General features: G+C 40.3%; 1 protein-coding gene across 1 annotated transcript in view; it reads right to left on the reverse strand.

The window, feature by feature from the left end:
* agap3 (ArfGAP with GTPase domain, ankyrin repeat and PH domain 3) overlaps positions 1-25,516 on the reverse strand; it is a 113,892-nt gene that overhangs the window by 70,281 nt on the left and 18,095 nt on the right. The window lies entirely within an intron of this gene.

The following is a 25,516-nucleotide window of genomic DNA, read 5'->3' on the forward strand; positions in this document are numbered from 1 at the left end:
CTATGTTTAACGGAGGAAGAGAGAGTTGTGTTACAGTCACCAAATACCCTTATTCGTTAATCCACATTTTAGTGACCACCAGCTTGTATTAAAATGAAGAGTATAGCATTGCGACATTGCTTAGGTTGTACAGAGTTTGGTCAGATCTCTTTGTTAAGGAAATATCTGCACAACTTAAAAAAAAAAAAAAAAAAAAAGAACGCCTCTCACTACAGGAACTAAGGGAAAACAAATGCAACTTGTTAGTAACCACAACTATCCACACAACTACACAGCACGCTTCCAGTGGCTCCCACAACACAGCCTACACACAGTGGGAGAGCTTAAGCTTAAATGAGCTTACATTTTCGTGTTCCATTTCCCTGTTTTCAGAGGTGTGGTGCTCTATAATGCACTAGTGAACTGAAATGGAGCCATCTAACATAGAGCCATGTTCTATAAAGAGCATCATCTGAATCAAGCCAGATTTCACTTACTAAACTTGCAGCAATCTGGTTACAGTGCGGTTAAGGCTGGAACACTGCCCCTTTGTGGTCAAAAACTGAAAAATGCTGGTAGAACATAAAACTGGGGGAAAATTCCCCTAAAGGTTGTATTGATTTTGATTGGGTAAACATTAATCTTGGTGTAATTTTCCTGAATTATGTTTTACTGACACAACATCGGAACAGCCCTCTCTTTATTTGGATATTTTCTTGAAACTTCTCCCAAACATTTCCTATATTGCGTACAAACCCCCGAAACAGGTGCATGATCAGAATTTCGGAATACTGCTTTTGAGGGTTTTTGGCAGAGAAAACCGGAGAGCAAAATGTCAACAATGACTGCCCAATCTCAGAGTGCGTCACTGTGGGAAATCCAGGATAACCATGAAGCTGGAAGTTGCAGTGCGAGCGTCACAGCAGCTTTGTGCCAAAAAGCAGATTCTCACCAGCAGTTGATTTACAAACCTCCCTTTTCATAAAAACACCCTAAAACCCTCTAATAGCTGAAACGAGGACGATTTCTTCAGGTTGAAAGAAAAACATGCTCCAAAATGACATTAGTTTAAGCTTGCCTGAATCAAGGCCTTTCATTCTATTTACAGTAAGTGTGAGCACTGATATTGAAGGTGTTACTTGGTGCATTTCTTTTCCTTTTGTATCCTTATCAGCAGACTGGGTGTGTAAGAATGGAAAAACATTTAAAGGCATTGTTTGAGTATACCCAGTGCTTTACTTTTTAGCATGCACTGTAACCGCACATACGCACAATCAGGGATCTCTTGGTTTCTTATTAGAGAGCATTCAGTATTACCAGTAAAATGCCAGAAAAAGATGCCTTGACAGTGAATTTAGGTCAAAGTTAAGCTGTCAAAGCTCACTGTGCCGGCCTTTACCTGTGTCTAGGAAGCACGGGTTTGGAATGATCTGAGACTCATCATCAAGCAAACAATTCTTTTCACTCCACTGGATCCGGTGTCGAGCTCGTCTACGGCTCCCAAAGCACAGCAACATAGTCTGCCTACAACCTCAAAGGGACTTCTCCATCACCATTCAAAAGAAAACCTCCAGGTGCCTGAAATATCACATGTCAGTCCAAATTGTTGATCATCTTTTCATTTTCCTCTCCTCATGGGTTGCGCGCCTTGGTTCTATCAGGCATTGTTGTGAAAATCACCCTGCAGTCCAATTTTTAGCTCCAGCATGTTAGTCCTTAGCCACTTTGTCCGGCAAAATCTCTCCTTTTGTCAGTTGCATCATGCTGTGTCCATGATATGTCTTCCATGCAGACCTGATAATGTGGTTACCAGCACAAACCCAAAACATTACTGGACAGTTTGAGGGAGTGGCCCAGAGCGGCTATGTGTCATGGTTCACTTGGAGTCGTTTGCTCCCGGTAATTCGTAATACAGGTGTTGGTCAACAGGGTCCTACATAAGAAACACTGATAGGATTAAAGTTAATCCACTGTCCTGTTGTCATTGTTGCAGTTTGGTCCAGAGGAAACCTGCTCTGTGGTAAATCCTGTTATTTTATTTAAAAGTACAGACTAGGTAACAGAGCTTCTCTTGTGTGCCCCTCTCTCTTTCTCTGTCCCACAGCTAAATGTTTCACCCTCTTGTAACAGTATCTTGATGGTGGCTGGGAGGGCTTTAGCAGAAAAACTGGATTAGCATGTTTTGAGATTCCTGAATTACCGTCCGCTTCTGTATCTTTCTCTCTCTCTCTGTGTGCGCGTGTGTGTGTGTGTGTGCGTGCGATCTGCCTGATTGTGAGCTGATATCACACTGCATGTCTGTTGGCTATTTAACTATTTATCTGAGTCACTGTTATAAAACATTAGTGTACTGTTGGTGGTTTACCAACATTGCTCTGACCTGAGATTGTCCTTTACTTCCCTTAGGCTATATTCCTTACCTCATAAGTCCTTACCAACACAAAGGTTTTCTTGGTACTTTATAAAAGAAATATATTTGTTATCAGTCTCACCTCTATCATCCATCTTTGTCAGTAAATGTCATAAACAAAGAGACACTGAAATGGATTTTGTTGAATATCCCAAAAGCCATTTCTACTTTTCCAGTATTTTAGAAATACAACATTACATTTTAATGCACTGGCGCTCCAGATATTGTACAAACAGTATGCTTAAAGTAAATAAGAATAGAAGAGGGGACATTTTTCCTTATCTAATGGGATATAACACCCAAATTTAATTCTAAACATGTATCATTATATAGTTTTATTGAAAACAGTCATTACAGACACTAATTAGATTGTCTGTACTTTTGCCTCATCTCCCTAATTGAAATCAATTAGGCCTTGTGTTATTCAATAGTATCTGCATTTTCAGTTGAGATAATTTGACACAATATACTTGTTGCTTCCAGAGGGTGGCAGTCACACCACTGAGGAACTGCAGTGTTGTCAAAAGCAAAACACTCCTCTAAAGAAAATACTTTCGTAGTTTGAACCAACTTCTGAAATTGAAGAACCTCACTCAGATGTCTCCACGCTGCAGTCACCTACTGTAAGCCTGGCAATGGTAAGCGTTAGAATTAGGAATGTTTTTTTACAGCATCATCAGTTACATTTAGGGCTTAAGCAGTGATACCTTCTGAACACCTGTTAGCAGGAACCACAGAACAGATACGTTTGAATACCAGACATGACAGATGGGCAGCACTGGTGTATTTATATAAGGGCACAGACACTGTGCACAGCAAATGCTGGTGTTGTCTAGCAGATAGCACGATGCATCCAACCCATCGTCAGCATTAGAACATGAGTCAGTGTGAGGAAGCCATGCACATATACACTCCTTCATGAAGACAGTTTGCTTCCACTGTCAAACAGTGTAACAAGAACAGTCAATAAAGGTGGCTCCCTGACTCCGGATAGTCGGCAATAGTTCTGACAGGTGGCTGCAGTCACGGCCTAATTTGACCTAATTAACACATACATAACAGCAGCACAACTCACACCTGACGAGCATCTAGCTTCCCTGAGTATTGTGAGGAAAGACAAAACCTCTGGTGTTATCTACTTTCTGAAAGCACAAACATCCCAGTGTCATCTGCATTATTCACAAGTGTTTGGTGAGAGCTTTGCATGACAAATCAGTGTCAAAGCTTGCGGCAGTGACTCACAAGGTTTAATGAGAACAAAAATTTTCAGGACTTTTAATAGGTATTGATGTCATGCTTTTAAATATAGCCTTATGTGAACATATGAAAGTAAATTAACGCATTGCAGGAAATTATTCGCAGCAACCAAAAAAAAAGTTCTTGATTTAAGATGTCTGACCTCACTGGACAGAGTCAGGAACAGTGATTGGCATCAGCACGGACCAGACACATGAGCTCTGAATTGTTAATCGACCTTGTACAAGGTTCTGCCTGAGGCTTCAACCATACCAAATGAGTCCTGACGCCATCTTTTGGATTTTTAATTTGAGCACGAAATGCAATTAGTTGTGCTCCTTTCGGGCAAAAGATGAGAAAATACAGGGGAGAATTTAAAAAAATAAATCTCACAGATCATTTAAATGTGGGCTACATAACCCAAAATCCATATGTCAATTTTACATCTCAAAGGCTAGAAAAATTAAGAGTTTTAACTACAAACAGAGCTCCTAATAAGATCAGGTTTAAAATATGCCTAATTCTAGTATTAACATTTTAGCTTTTTAAGCGTCAAGTTGCTTAGTTTTGAAATGAAGATGAAGAAGACTGGGTGCTGGGGACTGTTAAAGCACTTGGAGAGTGGCAAACCTATCACGAAAAAAAATCTTTAAGGAAAAAAAACATGGGGGGGGGGGGGGGTAAATTATCACTGTTAATTATAAGTGTAGGCAGTCACAAGGGAGTTCCTCTGAATACTGATGTTTTCCTGGGTGTGACTATCCAGCTCTCTTTGGCACAATTAAAACTTGATGTGACACCCTCCAAAAACTTACAAACAGGTCTGTCAAACAGCAAATTCCCTTGAAAGATCTGAATTATAAATTTGATAAAGAAACACACACAGGAATGGTTGTTATAGCTTAAAACTGAAATGAGGTGAATATACCTAAAAATCACTGTACAACTGTATTAATTGCCAAATGCCACAATGAGAATAGCTTGCAGACGTAATGTAAACAAACTGCAGTTTGGGTGCGACGTACGCCAATTTGTGCATTCGTCCATGTAGGAACACATGTACTGGTATACGCAAAAACACACACACCCCCCCACACACACACGGGGAAAATATGCTAACATGTGCTTTTGATTCCCCCACACCCAGGTGATTACACAGCAGCAGTGATTATACACATGACCTACCAAATTTCAAGAAGACATAAATTTACCAGACCCCTTCACCCTCCCCTTCAGCATTGGCACTGAATTAATGTCTGCAACTGAATAAGTCAGGAGAATCATACACAGAGACAGAAGGGCTACAGACGGCAAGGAAAGTTTATGATAATTATGCTTGCAGTAGTGGTATTCAGCGTGGGTGTAGAGCTTTTTAAAATTCAGCTGCACTAGCAACGAGCATACGTCACCATTGCTCCACTGCAGAGAAAATGATAGGTTCGAGGACATCTGTGGGAGGTTGTGAAAAAATTCCAGACGCTTCTGTCTCTAAAATTCAGGTTTTGAGAGAGAGCTTCTGCATTTGTATAGCGTGTGTGAGAGAAAGACAGAGACGGAGAATGCATGAGATTGAATGGGGGAGAGACAATGACAGTGAGTGTGTCTGTAGTTGCGTAATCTAAGCTGTATAAGCAGCATGAAGCCCCCTTATTAAAATGTTTGACATCCAAGATGCTCCTCACTGCTAATTTGCCTGTTTCCTCTGACAGAAAATAATACTCAACATGAAGTGCCACGGATCAGTGTTTGTGCATTGTGTGTGTTTTTACCTGCTAATGTACTGTACATTCATGGGTGGATGAACAGGCTCTGTGACTACTGATTTTTGCAAACATCACAGCCACCCTGCCATCTAATATGTTACTATTCGTTTCATGTGTCAGACAAAGAGAAGTGCAGAAAACTCTAGGTGAAGTTTGCAGACTTGGCCAGAAAGACTAAAAAGAATGAACAACTGAACACAGAAAAAGGTCAGTGTGAATTTCAGTAACTGGGAATAGGCACACAGGGAAACACGAAGGCATATACTGGTTTGTAGAAGATGACAAAATGACCAGTGAGAGAACGTAGGAGGAAGCTGCAGAGAGATGCACAGTTTTTACAGGCAGCTTTGTGTGGGCTGGTGGCTCCCAGTCCTCCTCCTCCTCTACACATTAGTTTGCAAACCCCCGCTTGATGGTGTCATCTTTTAAAACTTGCCTTCAAATTCACTTTTACTCAATAGCTTTGATGTGGTATTGAATTCTACAATCTTTATCATAATGTTGAATGGGCAGTAGGAACATTTTTGGTATTATTACACAGGAACAGAGAGACATCCTGAAAGATCATCATTGGGGAACAGGAATGAGATATGCTTGATTTTTAGTTAATTCACTGAAAATATTATTTGCTATAAAGTGCTGACATCTCTGTGAAGCGCCAAACTACTGTTCCCAGCCCAGGGAGGTCAGAGGTAGGGCACAGCTTGTGAGGCGCAATTTAAACGGAAAGAAATCTCTTTTATCAGGCTTCTGTTTCATTTAGAAGCATTAGCTTTGAGTTTTGGGAGTAGGCAGTAGCTGCGGTTTTGCATATGTCACTATCTTGCTCACCAATATCTAAACCCCTTCAAGGTATCACGCTACCTGGATCATCTTTTTCTTCCAATTTCCTTCTTCTGATAGCAAACATGTAATCTGTCATGCGCCATCTGGCCTTCAGCTGCATCCTTGTACCACATCGCCATCCCATTGTAACAATCCCGCCGTTGTTAAAATAAATGGGACTGACAATCACAACATCAGTCGACCACAAACGTTTCAACTTTACTCTAGTTTCTATTTTTACAAACCCTTGCAAGTTGTTATTAAGTAGTAATGATGTTCTTTACCATGAGCCATTATCATTGCTTCTTTCTGTGGTTTACGCACAAAAAAAACACACGTCTGCTGTATTTCTTTCGGCTGCATTTCTATAGCTGAAGCAATAAATCTACAGTATATTGTCCAATTCTGTTCGGTCTTCTACTTTTCACTCCTTTCAAGGTTTTTCTTTCCGTGCTGTTTCAAAAAGAAGGCCAAGAATAGCGACACATTTGGGCACAAGCTCCCATGTAATTTCCCACGCCTTTTGTCTCCGTTCCTGTGCCGCCCATGCATGCTGAGACAATAAGCTGGGAGCTTCGTTATGAAGCTGACGACACCATTAACAAAGAAGTCAGGAGGAATACCATCATTCCTACCAATGCCCCCCACCCCACCCCCCACCAGTGCTAATAACATGCAAGGCTGTGGAGAAGCTGCTGACTGATCTAACATTGGAGTATTTATTTGTTTCCGTAAAGCTGATACAGTTCATGAACCTCAGGTTTACAAAATAAAAAAACTCTGTGTTCCTCCCTTGATACACTGCCATTCGTGTACTGCAAACAGTTATGCAATCAGTTTTCAACAGATAATGGCTCCAGGATAGTGACGCATCATCGATTTAGTATTCAATGTGGGATTAATTGTTGTTATGTTCATTTAACTGGCATATCTGTGACTGATGAAAATCTGAAATCCTCTGCCTGTAAAATAGCTCTGGGAGATTTAGTTCCACAGGTGACTGACAATTAAGCCATGCTCCACCAGTTCAAGTTAAATGGCACTCTGCAGGCACTGTGGTAGCCTGGTTACTAACAATTATCATGGTGCATAGAGAGTGAAGGGCACAAAAGCGAAGACAGTGAGGTAAACTTGCAAAAAAGAAAAGTCAATTTACTTTCATTATTTCTCAATATCAAAAAACAAACCAACATATTGACAGATAACAGATTCCCTCCCTGAAGCTTGCACTGGTCTGAAATCTCCCAGAGGTTTCAAAAGGGGGGCTTTAGCGTGAAATTGAATAACTTAAAATAAATTCATAAATGTTGTGAACCTCTATCAGAAATGACATGTCATCACTCTTCTGGATATGAACACGTCCTCCGTCAGACAGCCACACACAGAGGCTTAGTTCCAGCTCAGTTGCCATCTACAATGGCTGAATGACGGAGACGTCGATGTTGGAGAGGCCAGCGCAAACATCTGTATCCTAATTGGTGAAGGTTCATGACAGCTCTATTTGTCAAACTCAATATGGAGCAGTTACATTACACACTCCTCATGACATTTTTAGGTGCCCTTAACATAATGACATATCATCCTGTCCCTGCCAGGTACATCGGGGGAGGAAACATTTCATCATGCTCATCGCTTCAGTCCAGTACGATGTGGGACTGAGAGCAGCAGGTCGAGGTGAGCCAGAAAGCCTGCATGTGATTAAACCGGACGTGGAGACACTGAGTGATGGTGCCCAACCACTATTTCCTTGAGAAATGAGGCCTACTGGAGGGCTTTTGTTATAATGTCAGTAAGTTTGAAAATGGCAGCTCTGAGATGGACTAGCTGGGATATTAAGAAACAAAACAACGGCTTGACATACTCACAGACATAACAGTAATATGGAAACATAAGCTTGTTGTGGTCATGTTTATTTTGACATCTTTCATGTTAAATGTGAGAATATCAAAACTGCTGATCCGATTCTCCGCAGGGCACCACAGCATGCTGAATACACAGTTTCTGTGACTCCTCATCTGATATTCTCTCGCAGAGTCTTTGTCAGGTTTTGACACTGACAAGTGAAAGATGTAAAAACAAACTATCAGCTCAAATCCTCCCTCAAAAAACTGCACCTTTATAATCAAACAAAATCAAAAGTAGTAAACTATACGCAACTGTATAGGCCCATTTTTGTTGGTTTGAGGAAACACAAGGGGCAAAAAGCCTGTGTGAGATATCATGTGTGGAGATAAGTGCTACGTTTTCAACCTGAAGGGGAAAAAAAAAAATGTACTTGGAACTTACATTAACTGATATCCATCTCAACTCGCTCTTTTTTTCTTGAGAATTCAAGAGATCAGCTAAACTTGTTCAGGCTTACATGCAGCCTGGAGATTGAATTCTTCCAAATGCTGACAAGCCATCTTTATTAGACAAGGGGGAGTTCTCCCTTCGGGGAATGTGAGAATCTAGTCAATTTAACGGAGGAACATATCTGCTGTACCAAAGAGATTTATTTAATAACTTCTCCAGCTCTGTGGAGACTGTCCAAGCAGGCAGCTGCCACACAAGTACAGTTAAGACCTTAAAGCAAACACACTCTACACGTTTTGTGATGAAAGGTCATATTTCTGTGTATTGCAGAGGCAGGAAAATGCTGGTGTTAGGCTTAGGCTGCACTCATTCCAGTAACAGAATACACCTAACATTTTAGCACCTTTCAACCTTAAACAAATCATTGCCAGTAAAGAAAATTACATTTAAATTGCAATAAATGGGCGTTTAATGAGCATCAGCAAAATATGTTGCACTTGAGATACTGATGTGCCCGAATTTATATATTTAATTTACCAAAAGCCTCTTGAATGCACTTTATTGCAAGTACCTTGCATGCAGAGCATGTACAGTGTACATTATTATTCAGCATTACTGCCTCATTCAGATCTGAAGTGTCATAACCTCCTACACCTCCAATCCATGCTAACTTTTCAGCAATTGATTTTTCCCCCTGCCACTGAGGTCGATTATGTTTGAATACGCGCGCGCGCGCGCGCGCACCCCCCCCCCCCCCCCCCCCCCCTCCTCCATCTTCCCTTGTTTAATCCAAAGTGAAATAAGATGCCTAATGAGCTGAGAATTTTCAGTTTGGGCTACAGGAAAACAATCCTTAGCAGCAGAAATGACACAAGAACGTGATCTCCTCCAGGTTATCCTCCTCCTCCTCCTCCCTCCTGCATCTCTTCATCTTTAACTCGATCCTATCCGCCCACAAGCCTCCACCCTCCCCGTGCTTGCTGAATACTGCATCAGCAGCATCCCCAGGAGAAGGAAGACCTGTTCTTTAACTAGACCCTCACATATAACTGCCACTTAAAAAAAACACCAAGATGCACCGGCTACATCTGCACCCACAGCTTCTGGGAAGATGCAATTCTATAATGTGATTCTCTGTTACATAATCCTGCGTGATGAATAACTGCAGACACTCCAAGATTAATGAAATTCAGGGGAAGCCCCCCCACACTGCCTGAACTACAGTACTAGGAGAAGATGACAGTTCTGCTATTTTTACTCAGGCATCTCCATAGGTACTATAGATTCTGAGGTCACATGGCTGCCCTCCCCTCAGAGAAGCACACTGCTGCAGTGGACTATTTCTGGGCTGGAAGAGACAGGTGTGAGCGCTTGTGGAGGGAGAAACCTGCTGAAAGGTGCTATAGCACTCCAAGGCTTCAGTGCTGATGGTGGAAAGACACGGCATGGTGCAAAAAATAACTAGGATCCCAGACCTCCCCCTGTTTTACCTGTAGTGTGACAGAGGCAGTTTAAACAGTTGAGAGTCAAGGTCAGTGTTTGGGGATCAAAAGGTAAAGGCTTGTGTAGCCTGCTTTTATTTTTGACTGATAGGCCCTTTGTCTGTATTGAGTCTGAACTTGCTGCATGGCCGCTGCTGCTGAATGCCAATGAGATCGGCAAAGCAGGAGTGTCAGTTTTGCGCCTCATCATGGTGACAGCAGCAGGATGGCCAACATTATGTCAACATCAGTCTCCCTTCCTCAAAACACAAGCCTCGTCTATCTAGTGAAACACAGGACTGGCACGTTCAGAAGGCTGATAAAGAATTTTAAGAATGACAATACAAAAGGCCAGATAGTAGTCAGTGTCTGAGTAGACTTTTCATCATAATGCATGTCAAAAATTACACCTTCTAGGGTATTTTGCTGAACAAGTATCCAATATCTCAGCTATTCGTTGTCTGAATATAAATACCAAGTACTGAACATAAGAAGTGTGTAGCTTGTCAAACAGAAAATTTACACAATACACAGATGTTATGTTACGTTTTAGGGCAGTGGTTTCAAACATTTTTGGTTAATGACCTCTTAAAAAGAACCAGAGTCTACTTAAATGGTTTCTTAACTTTTATAGGTACAGGGACTAGGGATGTACAACCTTCCAATAATTTGCACCAAAAAAGCAAAGATTAAAACAAAGTCTGACTTTCTTCTGCTGTCCTATCCTGATCACATCCAGACCCCTCAGATGTACAGTATCCTACAATCCCTTGCTATGGTCCTGAACCCAAGGTTGGGAACCACTGTGTTACGGCATGAAGTGGACTCTCCTTGTGTAAAGAAACTTAAGTCAGTTAAATAATCTCAAATTTAGAAAAGCCTGTATCCAAGCAATGCATAAAGGCCAAAACCCCAAACATAATCTGTGACCAAATAAGGATCAAGTGTAAATAAAAAGGTATGCAGTTTTGGGTTTTGGGACATTTTGGGAAATGATGCAACAGGAAACAAACATAATCAAAACTGAATGGGCTCCACTGAAATTATTATGAACAAGGACTGTGTGACAAACAAGTCCATGTTCTTTGATGTTATTCCTTTGTGCTGGTATGCAGTCAGGAGCACTGTAGACTACCTAATGCACTGGGTATCACTGAAAGTGATCAAACAGATGATTTAAGTCCCCGAAAGCTAATAAAACTGGAGTTTGAATTGAAAACAAGCTGAAACAGGGTCCTTTCTCAACATTTAAGCTAAATAAAAAAGGAGAATAATGATACCATCTCTACATGAAATGATGCTCATTTCAGTCTGAATGCAGTATTTCATTATCAGCTAACCACCACATGAACATCGATGCATGTATTCAGGTGACTTCACTGCTTTAATCATGTACTGACGTCAAGTGATAATCTCTCACCTAACCTAATGTGTGCTGGAAGACAAAGCCTGTGGAAGATACTGTTAAAAATGAATGATTATTTTAAGGATCATCTTCACCTGATATATTACAGCAGAGAGGTAATCAGATAAAAGCAAAATTGATTTTATTCTAATGCATAAATTAAAAGGACTGATGAGCTTGTGGCCTCAAAGTTCTCAAACTGGCGGATATGAATTCACTCCTTAGTGAAGATGCTGTAGACAGAGAGTCTGTCAGTAATGCAAATGTTCTCTTACAGTCCAAGTAATTTAATACAAGAATTTAAGTAAGGTATAAAACTAGGATTTATCATAAGTGAGGATTTACCATAAACAAAAACCCAGCAGGATAAGTGTGTGAGACAGGCAGCAACACAGAAAATATTTAGGAGAAACAAGTGATTGTATATGGAGTCAATTTCGATGGCAATTTCCTGCTACTCAAATGGCAAATTAACTTCCCGTGTAAACTGTGTAAGGAGGTAAATACATGTTTACTTATGGAATACTTGACAGATAAGCAGCTGCTCTCAGGATTCGGTCTGATTTGCGCTGGCTTTCACTTTCTCAGTGCTAAGTAGACTTTGCTTTGAAAACACACACTGAAAAAAAGTCATGACACATGCACATTCAGTATGAAACAAACACCACTGAGGATGCATAACTTACACCGAGGCCGTACTTGCTAGGACCCTGCGGGGCACTGACCGTGAATAAACTCTCTTGACTATTCTAATGTCTATTCTAATAATAAAAATACGTGGGAGAAGGATTGCTAATTATCCTCTTCACATGTAAATAGCTGCTCAGTCTGCTGTAATCCTGTTGGTGTCTCCATATCTCCTAATGGTCCAGCAATGACTAATGCTGCAACAGATCTAAGGCCTAGAGAAACATGTATCCATCAATGGCAAAGCTTAATCACTCATGAGTAATGTCACCAGGCACCTTGATGCGTGTTAGTATTATAGTCAGAAATTCCTGCTTATTTTATACCATATTAACCGAGAAATAATGTTCCATCTACTGTTGCTTTGATTGGTTTGGGTCCTCTATTATTGTGCTTTCCTGCTTCTCAGTGAACATCTGTGTCATCAAACACACCGTAGCTCGAGGCAAAGTCACACGACAGCCCTTTAAAGTTAGGACTTCTCTAGTGATCATGAATTTATCTTCCCAGAAAATGTGACAGAAATAACACCAGGGAAAAACTCAAGACCTTCAATGTAAGAAAAGGACATCTTCAATTAAATATACAGGTCACTTGGGGAATGTGCCTTAACGGTCCCGGTCCACTCAACCAAAGACACAAAATAAATGAGAAATATAGTCAGTCAAGCGATAAAGACAAAGTATAACTGTGACACGCTGGCCTTTTCCCCAGATACTCCAGATAGACTTCCAGATCCACAGATAATAACCAAAACATAAAAGCATCTGTGTGCGGCACCAAGAGAAGGGGCAGCTGCAGAGAGTAAACAAATAGCTAATCTGGCTTTAGCCAACAACGGAGCACTGCCTTGACACAATAAACGGAGAAGATCCATCTAAATCCCAACATAAGCTCTGCCCACGTACTGCGTAGAGATGGGCATAAAACAACAGACACCCTCTATTTCTGCATCCCCGGTGCTTATGGGTAATGCCATTTGTTGCAGTGAATCTGCTGTAGTCTCACTTCAGTTTGAATGAGGTGTACCCATCTTGTTTGTCTGTCATCTGAAATGCGTAAACAAGAGTTTCACATCAGAGGTCAAAAAGAAAACTCGCCTGGTGTGTGTGTACGTGGTTGCAGAGCATCACCATAGGGGGTCACTGTTGCTGCATGAGAAAGCTAAATACATTTAGGCAGACAATCATAAAAATATTTGCAGCCATAGGCCTATTTTACTGCTTCCACTGAAAGGAGATGAAGAAAATCTCAAAGATGAACAGCTAATACAGGATTTTTAGCAATGCATATAGCCAGGGTAAGCATCCAAGCACAATGCTTGCTCATATGTTTTCAAAAATCTTGTTAAAAGATGTAAAAGATATTTAAGATGATTCACAAATTCCATTTAAGTTTCATGTGCAGACTTCCAACTTCCAGTATACAAAACATGGACAACATCTTTAATGGTATAGCCATAGCCACACAAGAGTAAATTCTGCCAGCTTGTGCTCAATGTGGACAATCCATCACCAGCCTGCACTGAGAGGTTGGAAGACAGATATTACATAAGAAGCTCATCAGTGGGGTAGTGGCCCACGCACTCCGCATCCTCAGTGGAATCTCTCACTGTTGGTCGGCCTCTCACTCAAAGTAAGAACAAAATGGCTGAGGTGACTGGATGAGGGGGAAAATGCAGCAGGGAGGCTGCAGATTTATGTGAATAATTATCCATTAAAGAAAAGCTACTCAGTGAAAATAAAGTGAGCAGCTATATGATTCTGGAGAAATGGCAGCCCATATCCCCCTACACTCAACATATTTACACACAAGATTAAATGCTACATGGAGGGAATGTTAATTAGGCTCTTAGTGCAAAACAAATACATGCTATGCATTAATAAATCCTAAGTTTCCATTATTACCCACTACCTTTTTATGGGCTTCTATAGTTATGGGTATTATTTCGCCACACAAACTGGAAACAGAGTGTGGTCAGTGGGGTCTTCAGAGTTAGGGTACTAATGTAAATCCTTGACCTTTAAAACAAGGCCGCCTTTTTTTTCCCTATACAGTTTTCATAGTATTTAGAGCTCATTGCCGAGTGTCAGTGAGTAAAAGGGTGAACTGGAACTGTGAAGCATAGAGACATTATTTTGCAGAACATTTCAAGGTCAGTATAAGTAGGGCTAATCATTATTTTCAAATATTAATTAATTAACCAATGACTTTCATAAATCACTGATTAATAATTTGGTTTATAAAATGTCAGAAAATAGTGAAAAACATCAATAGCCAAGTCTTCAAATGACTTGTTTTGTCCGACTAGAAGAATCCAAAATCCAAAGTTCAGTTTAGAGCTATATTGCAACTATTATGGTCATCGGTTTATTGTTTAAGTAATTTTTTAAACAAAGATGCTGCTTTTGATGCTTTCGTTATTCATATCTGAATATTTGGGGGGTTTGGAAAATTGGTTAAATACAACAATGCAAATTTCAATGCTTCACCATGGGCTACGAGAATGTATAAAGGGACTGTCATTTTATAGACAACAACAATTAAATATGTTTGAGGTTTGGACTGTTGTTGACAAAAAAGCAAGTTATAAAAGGTTACTTCGGGCTCTGAGAGATGTTTCACAATTTTTGGACGTTTTATCAGCCAAACAATTAATCAGGATATAGTAGGCAGATTAATCCATAATAAACATAGACCACATCTTTACATTGCAGGAGCTGGAACTTGGAAATTGCGATCAAAATAGCTGCAGATTCAATGATAATCTATTCATCACTCAGTTATCTTAGCACTAACTGTAAAGCAGTTACAATTCTCAGCTCATGAGAAACAAGTGTGATGTGGCGCATGGCCTTCTACCCATTACATCCACAAAAGGCAGTAATCTAAAAATCAACAACAGCTGAAGACAGGACAAATCCTCTTCCACTAGGTGTTCCCATGATTGTGATGCTTTCACAAACCTCTGTCGGCTTCCAGCTGCGGCACGCTACAAAGGCAGGGGTGTGTGTACCCCCAACATGTCACGTTGTTGTGACCCTCCTAATTTCCCAGCAGATGGACGAGGGTCAACACCGCTCTCAGATCATCAGCATTAAGCCCCCGTGTGGCATGTGCAGTGTGCCAATCGCCTGCCTCCGCTCTCACCGGCCCACAAACCCCTGTTGACTCCACGCCCACTTGCCCATCCATTTCACAGGCAACCAGTTGCCTAGGCAACCTCAAAGCCCTCGCGCCTGTTTAGGTGTCAAGACAAATTCTATTTTACATTTCACTTGCACAGTTCATTTTTCATTCATCCATTCATTCATGAATGTATTTCCACATCTGCCTGTCTCTTCCCGTGAGCAAACCTGATGCTCAAATTTCAACTCTACAGTTTCCAAGGAAAATTAATGCAACATTGAAAATTAGGGAAACAGAAACTCAGACACTGTTTTCTATCAGCCTTACAGATGACAAGAACTAATAAAACTGCCATAGTCTTCTATCTTCAAAAAGTAGGCCATGAGCAGTGAAAAAACAGATAGAGATCATCTTCAAATAGCTCCGATAGATGAGTATAAGATGAGTATAATTTGAATTCCAATTACTGTGCTCCATTTCCACCAGAGCGATTTATATGTGTAGAAGTGAAGCTTAAACAGCCACAGTCAAAATTAATTATCAAACGAAAACAACTAAGTAAGCATAAGATCAGCAAACCACATAATTTCAGTTACATAATGGGAGCAGAAGTTTAGGAGGCTGTCCTGTTTTGCAACCAACCTGTTAAGTAACTGTAATAACTACACTGAAATAAAGTGCCCATGGTAGATTTGAACACTTTTGCATAAACCTATGCATTTTGATAAGTGAAGCTGTGAGGCTAGCATTATCCAAATGTGACAAAGTTGCTAGTTTTTTTTATAAGAAATGACCTTCAGATATTAATTCCAAAAATGTCATCAAAATAATGCACCAACAGCTCATTTTAAAAGTACTTAATTGTCACCATTCAGATATTAATTGAGTCTACAGTTATTTATTTTGGTTTTTTTGCACAGTCACTCATCACACAGCAAGCCATGGCAGCCTCGACTCCACACCCAGTTTGACTGCTGCGCAGCCATCCGACTAACCAATACCATTTCCTTCTCCTACCAGAATATAACATGGGTTAGGAAATTGGAAAAAATGTCTATCTGCTGTTTGGTTTTGTGTCAGTGAGAAGAAAAGAAAAAAAAACAGAGAGAAAGAGAGTGACAGAGTCACAAGTAACATTCAGTTCAGCTCAGCTGCTGTTGCATTCATCAATGCCAACGCTCTGTCAAGGGGGGCGTGACACACAGGCAAACTCACTATGAAGCAAATGCACGCAGCCACACACACACACACGCACACACACACACGGCTGGAGGCTGATGCTGTTCTCATCAGTGTCACTGTTGTCGAGCCCTTTGCTGCACAAATCACAGCAGGAGTGCAGACGATGGAAGGAAAAGGATGCTTACATAAATGTGAACATAGAAACAAAGGCTTTGTGGGATGCAAACATCCCCTGTATGAACACAGACAAAATATACAACATGATTGAGAAAAAGGAATAATATTCTTTTCCAAGTCACTGTCAAACTTGAGATTAGTATACAAAATCAGCTTCAATAAAAGACATTCACCTAATATTAAAAAAGTCTCACAATCAACCTTTTCTGAAAGTATCAGTCTTACACACCAATGCCACAAAATGGTGGTGACAGAACTATAAGATCAACAATTGCTCAGCCTTAAAGACAAACCTTTATCAACACGGGCTCAGTGTTTCCATGGGTGTTGCATTTCTTTATTCCTCATTTCTAGTCTACATTCAACAGAGCACTGCTGTCATGCTCTGTACAGCCGCCCACGTTCACCCTTGCAGAGTGGAGAGAAAGAAAAGAGAGGGAGGGAGAGAAAGGAAAGAGAGGGAGGGAGAGAGAGTGGGAGGGAGGTAGAAGAAAAAACCTTGCTTTCACAGTCAGAGACCAACGATACATTATGGGATGACAAGCCATATTGCTCCATGCTGTTTTTCTTACAAACCACTACATGACCAAACAATACGAGCACATATTGTACAAATCCAAGGCGGCATGCCAGGCGTTGATTACTATAGCCCTGGTTGCATGGCTGAGTAGAGCCGAAAGGATATATGTTCCATATAAATCTGCACACCAATAGGTTATGTTTATATTCTTTATATAATAGGAACATGTTTACCCTTCCTAAACTTCAGCAATTTCCTGGTTAAGTAATTGAAATGAAACAACCTCTCAACAATTCTGAAGATTCAGGTACTGTTTATCCCTCAGGTCAGAGCAGAGAACATTGATTTTTATGCGGGAACAGAACAACTCCTGCTTCCATATTTTTCTAACACACACACACACACACACACCCAATACTGGATGCTTTTCTGTCTAGACAAGATTAAAATCCTCAACACTTCAGCATAATTATGAAAAATGTATTTCCGAAACACAGTTTTCAAAAAAAAACAAAAAACAAGCGCTGTCATGTTATGTTAGGCCAACAATTTTCCATCATAAAACCTGTAGGATCTTAAAATGGGGAAATAATGTTAGAGGTGGAGACATGTACTGCACAGGACTGGAGCTGCTACTGAGTATACTAAGGTCATGTAATCCGTATTTTTTGAGAATTTGGGGGTGTTAGCAAGTGTCTGCAATTACAAACTTAGACATAGTGAGTATTTTATTGAGTATTTTGAAGAAATTAGTTTAAATTACTACTTTTTGGGCAACAAAATAACCACACTAATAACATATTAAAATCAAAATAATTAGGAAAAAATAGGGACCTTCTGGTGTCTGGTGAAAATGTAGTGGGGGCTGAATTGGTGGGACTCGAGACCTCAGTATTTCTAAAATATTGGCTATAAAACATAACTGTAGGGGATGCTTACAACTAAATTATAACAGTCTGAATGACATGGGAATCATGTTGGACTTGACCAATCTGTGTTAATATCCAAAGATCCCTCATGACGGTGACCCATATTACTGCAGGGAGGGGGAATCCATCAGAGGCAGTTCATCAGTGAGGATGAGCTTTTCTCCTGGGATGAGACTCACGGCTCATATTCAAGGCCACTCATTTCTGAGCACACACAAACATTGGCAATCCCCCAAACGGCATATTATAACTTTCTGTCCTCGTCCTCTCTCCCTGCAGACCACTGAGCTGACAGGATATGTAAGGTGAAAGCGAAGCAGTGGCAACCAGTTCATTACATCTAGTTTGACTGGTAGTTGTGAAGGAAAAGAGATGTGGAAAAGGAGTTAATCAGATGTTTTGGCAAGAGCAGCCCACTGAGTGAACTACAATCATTTCTCCATGCAGCCTGAATTCCAGCTGGCTTAACTAATCACACTGTCAGAGACAAAATCTTCCTTACTGTAGCTTGCTATAAGCATAAAACCTGGGTAATCGTGGACAGCGAGTTACTTCACTTTTCATTTCTGCTCACTTCACCAACTAGCCAACCTGTATTGCGTCAAATGACAGGAGGGTCAAAGCTGACAGTATCTGATGCACTCTCCATTATCTGCAGCAATAATAGCATTATTAATAAAGAGTGTAGCACATGGCAGCCAATATAAAAGTACAGCACACAGTATGAATGAACACATGCTCAGTGCATCTTTTGTGCTCTTTATTTTGCAGCAGGGTATTAGGTAGCTAGCATTCTCATTACTTGGAGAAAAATAGCTCTCTGCAGTTCAGTGCTCTCCAGGGGAATAAAGCTTAGAAAAAGACTACGCACCTCTGCCTCAAACTTGACCTTAAGTGCTTTATTTAGGTGGTTACTGCATCAAAGAGAGGGGGACAGAAAAGCCTTTTTGTATTATTAAATTAAACTGGCAAAGCAAAGAATATAAGAGGCACAGTTTACAGAATAACTGCATTGATCTGGAGTGTAGCTTGATTTTAATACGCCCTAATGTGATGCTTCTCAGCGGCCTGTGACTAATCCACAATCAGGGGATTTGTTCTTATGGGCATGTTTTGGATGCCAGATGAGCTAGATGTTGTCTTGTTGAGAGGCAGGGCAGCCTACGTCAGCGTTGCAGGCTGCTGGCCAACACCACAGAGCGAGGACGCAGGACAGACAAGCGTGAACTGCAAAAAGGCCTTTTCCCTCCAGGATTTTCCTCTCGAGCCTGGCAGCGCTTTGAGCCCGTGAGTCTAATTCTGCCACCAGGCCAGTCCCTGGCATCCTCTCCAGATGGTAGTGAACAGGGGGGTGAACAGGGAGATTAGAAAGAGAGTGATGACTGGTTCCTGACTACACATCCGGTGGCTGGGTCCCATACTCCTCCTCCCGTCATATGCCAGGCATGGCCACAGGGACCGGATGCTCCCCTGTCTTTGTGCTTCAGCAAGGTGTTAAGCTGTTTATTAGTAACATGACATGATGCTGTGGTAGTGCTGTAATGTCAGTGCACTACAAACACTAAGAGAGGCAACATAAAGCAATTAAAAGAGTAAAATAGAGAAAGTGTAGTACTGCAAAACAATAACGTTTACTTCTGCAGACGTTTTCCTTTGGTCATTAAAAAGGACAAATATTCAAGTGTGAAACCAGACAGAAAACTTGTACGACTATAATTAAAATAAAATTCTATTAGAGCAACAGATTAACTATTCTGGCTAATAGCATGCAAATAATTTCTTCCCCAAAACATCCCCCTTTTGTTGCAACATAAAAGCTGAAAACACATTTGACTTAAGCTTCATTATAGATAATTATTGTGAAGCAGAAGCGTAAATAACTTAATTAATTTAGTGTCTGAGTGTATTGAGATACCCTTGTGTAAAGAGCTTTTTGAGGGTTAAGGTTCAGGTTACAATTAGGTTATGGTGAAGGTTAGGGTCAGGGTTAAGGATTATTGTCAGAAATTACTGTTTTGTGGTTTTACTTTTACCTTGTAAAGCACCTTGGTCAACCTTGGTTATTTTAAGTTTGCTATAGAAATAAAGTTGATATTGAAGGTTAGGCATGTAGTTGTGATGGTTACGGTTAGGGTAATGGGCTAGGGAGTGTGTAGCAGAATGAATGAGAGTCACCAAAAACATAGAGAGCTAAAAACCATAAGAGAGTGAGCATGTCACAGCAAATTTCACACTTCCAAGGCCGACAAAGTGAATCAGCTGGCCCAAAACGCTAAATTCAACTAACGTGGAAAGAGTTGTGGCAACATCTATTTTCTAAAACTTTTGGAAGACTTTCAAGAGATGCTCCCGCCAAAATCCTGTTATGTGATGCTGAAAGAATGCTAGAAAACAGTAGGAAACAGAATCAGAGACTTCCCCTTTGTTCGGAAAAGTTGATGAGACAAGGAAAAGTGGCAACTCTTGCAAAAGATTGTATGTCTACAAATTATGGGCTCACAGTGCACTGCAGCGAAGAAATATGAAGAGAAGTGGTGACGTGACAAAGGAAAAGACGCAACTCTTTTTGTCATTTTCTGCCAAATTGCTATCATTAACAACATGTATACTCTGAGAGCCTAGAAGAAAGATCAGTTATGAATCATCAAAGCTGGTAGTCCTATCAAAATGCTACCATCATATCAGTCATTTCTATCTTACCCAGATTACATAAAGGAAAGAGTAAACGAGAGAGAAGTGGAGGCAAAGAGGAAGAAGAGATGCCCTCAGAACAACTCAGGCAAAAGTTGTTGCATTGATGTGACTATGCTAGCTGATTTATGACTCTAACTATGAGGCTGCAGATCTTATATAACTCCATTCAACTGGAGAAGCCATGAGCCGCACCACAGGATACAAGGTTCCTGCACTGTCGGTGCCCGTGTTTCTTTGTCACATCCATAGACTGTTTAAAAGGAGCGGACGTAGTCCCCGTGACGTCACCCACTGGTTTGTGGACTACCATCTTGCCTTGTTTGGCATTTCCGCGATCGCCATCTTGGTTCTTTGGATACAGAAGTGACCATATTCGCTACTTTAGTTAGTAAGATGCATCCGTAGTTTCATTAACTGTGATATGAATTGGGATGCTTTATCAAACCAAAATCATTAGGAAAGTGTTTACTAAGGTACTAATTCAAGTAAGAAGTACGGTGATTGTCTCATAGCCTTACATACGATCTAACTTATTTTGTCGCCCCCTTCTGGCCATTAGAAAGAATGCAAGTTTAAGGCACTTCGCATTGGCCTCACTTTTCGGACCCGAAGGTTGGCGCTTGGTCACATGCCTTGATTTTACAATCATAACAGAAACAGGACTGAAAAAGAAAAAGACTGGAGCCATTTGGATCACAAAACCCACACATCACCAGATACTGTTGTCGTCCTTCAGGTCTTCAAGCCATTTACAACACATCTAGCATCTGATGTTAGAAAAGACATCCAAACATTACATAAAAGCACACTTAAAATCATTTACTCCTTTGATCTGACACAGAATAGTATTGTGGTGTGTATTTAAGTAACTGAGGCAATTTTCACAAATACCTGCTTGAACAGCTAAAACAGAATTATAAATGGCATGTGATTATAGGCAGTGTGGTGTGGGGGTGTGACCATAAACAAGCTTCTTCCAAAGCTGGAATCAAAAGAGCAAAATTTCGCTTGGTAATGTCACATGGGAAGACGGATTAACTGTGAATGAGGGATCACATTGACATACTGAGGGTGAGCTATGGTCTTGTTACTGGTAAATCATTATTTCTGAGGTGACCACCATCACATACATACATTAACATGTTGACAGTTTAGACCTTGGAAGTGTTCATTGCTGCAGGTGTGACCAGTTTAGCCCAGTCATTACTAGAGAATAAATTCAACCGATTCATTACAAACAAATCTATAACTGGTGCTTAAATTTGCCAATCACAAATTGTCACTCAGCTTCTGAGGCAGTATAGTTTATCTGTAGCCTCATATGTCCAGTGTGGGAGTCGACAATTACCCAATTCCTTTATTTACAAAGTTACAAAGCTAATGCCATTTCCACCATCCACAGCTGTTTTTGCATTTAGTGCTGATTAGCAAATGTAAGCATGCAAAACTAAGAAGGTGAACATGATAAACATTATACCTACTTAACATTAGAATGTTAGCATGGTCATAGTGAGCTTGATAGCATGCTGATGTTAGCATTTTGCACAAAGAGCTGCTAGCTTGGCTGCCGATTCTAGTCCTGTGTCTAAACATTTTGGATTATATTTTGTCTATGTAACCAAATCCAGACACACAACATAGTTTGGCTCTTTGTTTTGACCCACTACAGTTTGGTTATGAGCCTCACTAATCACAATCATATCGGACTGCATGATAAATGACTGAAATCAGATTTAAAACCCTATTTGGGGCATCGCACATTCCTAACAAAACACCCATTTCGACACCACTAAAAATGTATCTATTCCTTAAGAACAAACATACTGTCATACTGTAATATAACTGTACTGTATATACTGTTAACCACAGAGCTAAATAATATGATGGCTGTGGTTTTCAGTCTTAACACTTGGGTGCTTCTGGTTTTGTCCGTCACAATTACTAACACTAAATAGGAAAATGTAGGGAAAAATTATGAAATCAGATGTTAAATGTAATTGGGTTGTAAAATGTTGTTTATTGTTTTGATAAAGACACAAAGGATCTGATTAAAACGCCCTTGATTCAATAAAAGCAGGACCACTATTTGATAAGTACAGGTTTGTTTCATGAACATATTAAGTTATTGTTCACAGATGCATTTATCACAGAACATGGGCACAGGCCACTTTGTCTGTTGTGCATGTTGCCAAGTCGACGCTGTCCATGTCAATATGATGACAGCAAGTTATTAAAAGATGCTAAAGTCCAAATAATTCTGCAGGTGCCAAGTGGAGCTTCAAACAGCTCCAAACCAGACTCTCACTCCCAACTACAGTACAACCATAGGGATCTAAAAAGTGTTGTATTTTGACTGACACACCACATGAGTCAGTGCACATGTTAAATGATTAATACTAAGATGAGTGCAAATAATGAATTCTAAATAGCAAAGTGTGGACCCTAAAACACTCAACAAAACTACACATAACTGCACAAAACAACCCTTTTAGCATAAATCAATGCAATTAAATTGAAAAGAAGTTAATTTCCAAGTGTATTCTCTTTGAATTCTCTTAGCTCTTAGGGTTATTGATACTTAAAGCATAAAGGACAAAAAAATAAGAATGGACTTTGTGTAGGTGAGTTACAGTTATCAGGTATGACCGCTGAATCACTCACAAGTTTGTTCAAATTGTGAGCTTGCAGTCATCTCCTGATACACAGAGCGTTCCCTTTCAAGTGACTACTGTCTCATTTTCACAGGAACGATACGACCAGCAATACTGTGTTCCTACTATGACAGTCTACCATTAACCAAGCTGTTACTTAGCTAAATTGATTAGCTTAACATGTGGTTGTCATGCATGTGACTAGATCGAAATCTCCATCTTTAAGTCATACTGTACTTAGCCATTAGTACTTGTGCATCTCCTCTGCAAAGTAGACTTTGTGGTTTGGAGTTTTTTTCCACTCCTACATTCATGTTCTTGATTTTATCTAACAGATAGCAGGGTCACTGTTAGCACCACATTTTACCGAGTCATTCCCCTGACCGTGCCAGGCTCTGTCCACAATTGCTCATGATATGGAAGGCACAGGTGTCCCAACCGTATGTAAATTCTGCATAATAAGATGTCTTCCATTGCAGCAAGGCAAAAATGCACACAATAATTACATGGGTGGCTTAGCAAGACAAGAAGCGCAGGCTGATTGGACAAATTGCTACGCGTTATGAGTGGGAAGGAAGTAGGCCAGCTGAGAACATGGCATCCCCATCTGGGATCCTCTCTGGAGGTTATCACTATGAGCAATCCCTGTGACCCAGAAACCCATGTGTTCCTTAGACCTACTAATACATCATCAGTACTGCCCTGCTTATAACCTCCCCTGGGCTATATGCTCCTTTTCCTTTCACAGAGCATATGTCAGAAATAATAACACTGGAAATCTATACAGTACAGAAACCAAAGGGTAATGTGTCCACCTTTTTTTTGCATGTTATTCTTCAACCGATTAGAAAGCCAACTCAGTCAACATATTTTGAGGCTTATGGGTAGACTGGGTGCTCACACATTGAGGAAAAAGGTCTTATCTTTGGGCATTTGAACTCATTTGGTACTTCTTATGAAGTCCCCTGGCCCCAAGTTTACCTGCTGTCACACACGGTCCAGATGGCCCTGGCCACAAAGCACACACTTACTGATACACAGGAAGTGGAAACACCCAACAACAGCTGACTTTTAAAGGGTGAGAGGGCAAGGAGTAAGGGCTTTGTCTGCTTGAGGATCCAAAGAGCAGACGGTGAAACTCAGAGTCAGTCTAGTATTGGCAGGCTAGCTAACCTAAATTATGTATGCATCCATTCAGGTGTTTCATCAAACTGTACATGCTGATATCTAACAATATGGACACTGCTTATGAGTGTGTTCATAATGTATGTACGAGGTTTACCTGCAGAGTTGCATGTTGTTGGAAATCCATCAAGGTGGGCCAAAGGTAGCGAGGGCATGAGGGAGAGGAAACAAAGAAATTCAAAAAGAAGTTCAAAAGATGTTAAGTTGAAAATAAATCAGTTGGTCAGACCTCAGCGGGTTACTCAACAAGCAGCGTCTTCCATTATGAATTAATTATATGTCTATACCCTAATCCAGTAGTGCATGACCCCTGAGCCTACTTACTGACATGCCCAAGGAAATGTGACCAAATCCACTTCAGTACAATCATTAATGCACATTCCATGACAAAATACTAAATCTGTAGACATAGCTGATATTCTGCAAAATTTTGAGTTAATTCTTAAGGGTACGCTGTCCATTGTTGATTAATCTGTTTGAGTCTTTTTTTTAAAAAGAAAAATATGTAAATATTTTCTGGTTTCGTGGCACAGTAAACTGAATATTTTTGGGTTGTAGACAAAAAAGATTGTTTTCTTTATTAATCCATTAATCCCAATCAGATAAATCGACAATTAGAATACTGATTAGTTGCAGCCCTAGTTTTCAAGTAATTCTTTATTCTCGTCCATTCTTTTTACTCAAGCCAAAATGAAGTTCGACACCTTTCAGAATAAATTCTTAACCGACCACCTGATGAGTTCTGTATCATTAGTGTAACAATCAGTGTGTTGACAGTTTCTTGATACTTGCTTATGACACTGCAATCTGCCTAAGGTAACTCAATAAAAGGAGTTGAATAATGAAGCTCAAAATATTACATGAATAATTCATGAAATCATCACAAGGAAACACAAGTTGTCAGGATAGGCTTTATCGAGTACAAGTCCCCATATGGTTGACATTTTCACATTTCTGGAAGAAGTTAA

The sequence above is a fragment of the Micropterus dolomieu genome, linkage group LG06 (genome assembly GCF_021292245.1).
Source record: "Micropterus dolomieu isolate WLL.071019.BEF.003 ecotype Adirondacks linkage group LG06, ASM2129224v1, whole genome shotgun sequence".
NCBI classification, from domain to species: Eukaryota; Metazoa; Chordata; class Actinopteri; order Centrarchiformes; family Centrarchidae; genus Micropterus; species Micropterus dolomieu.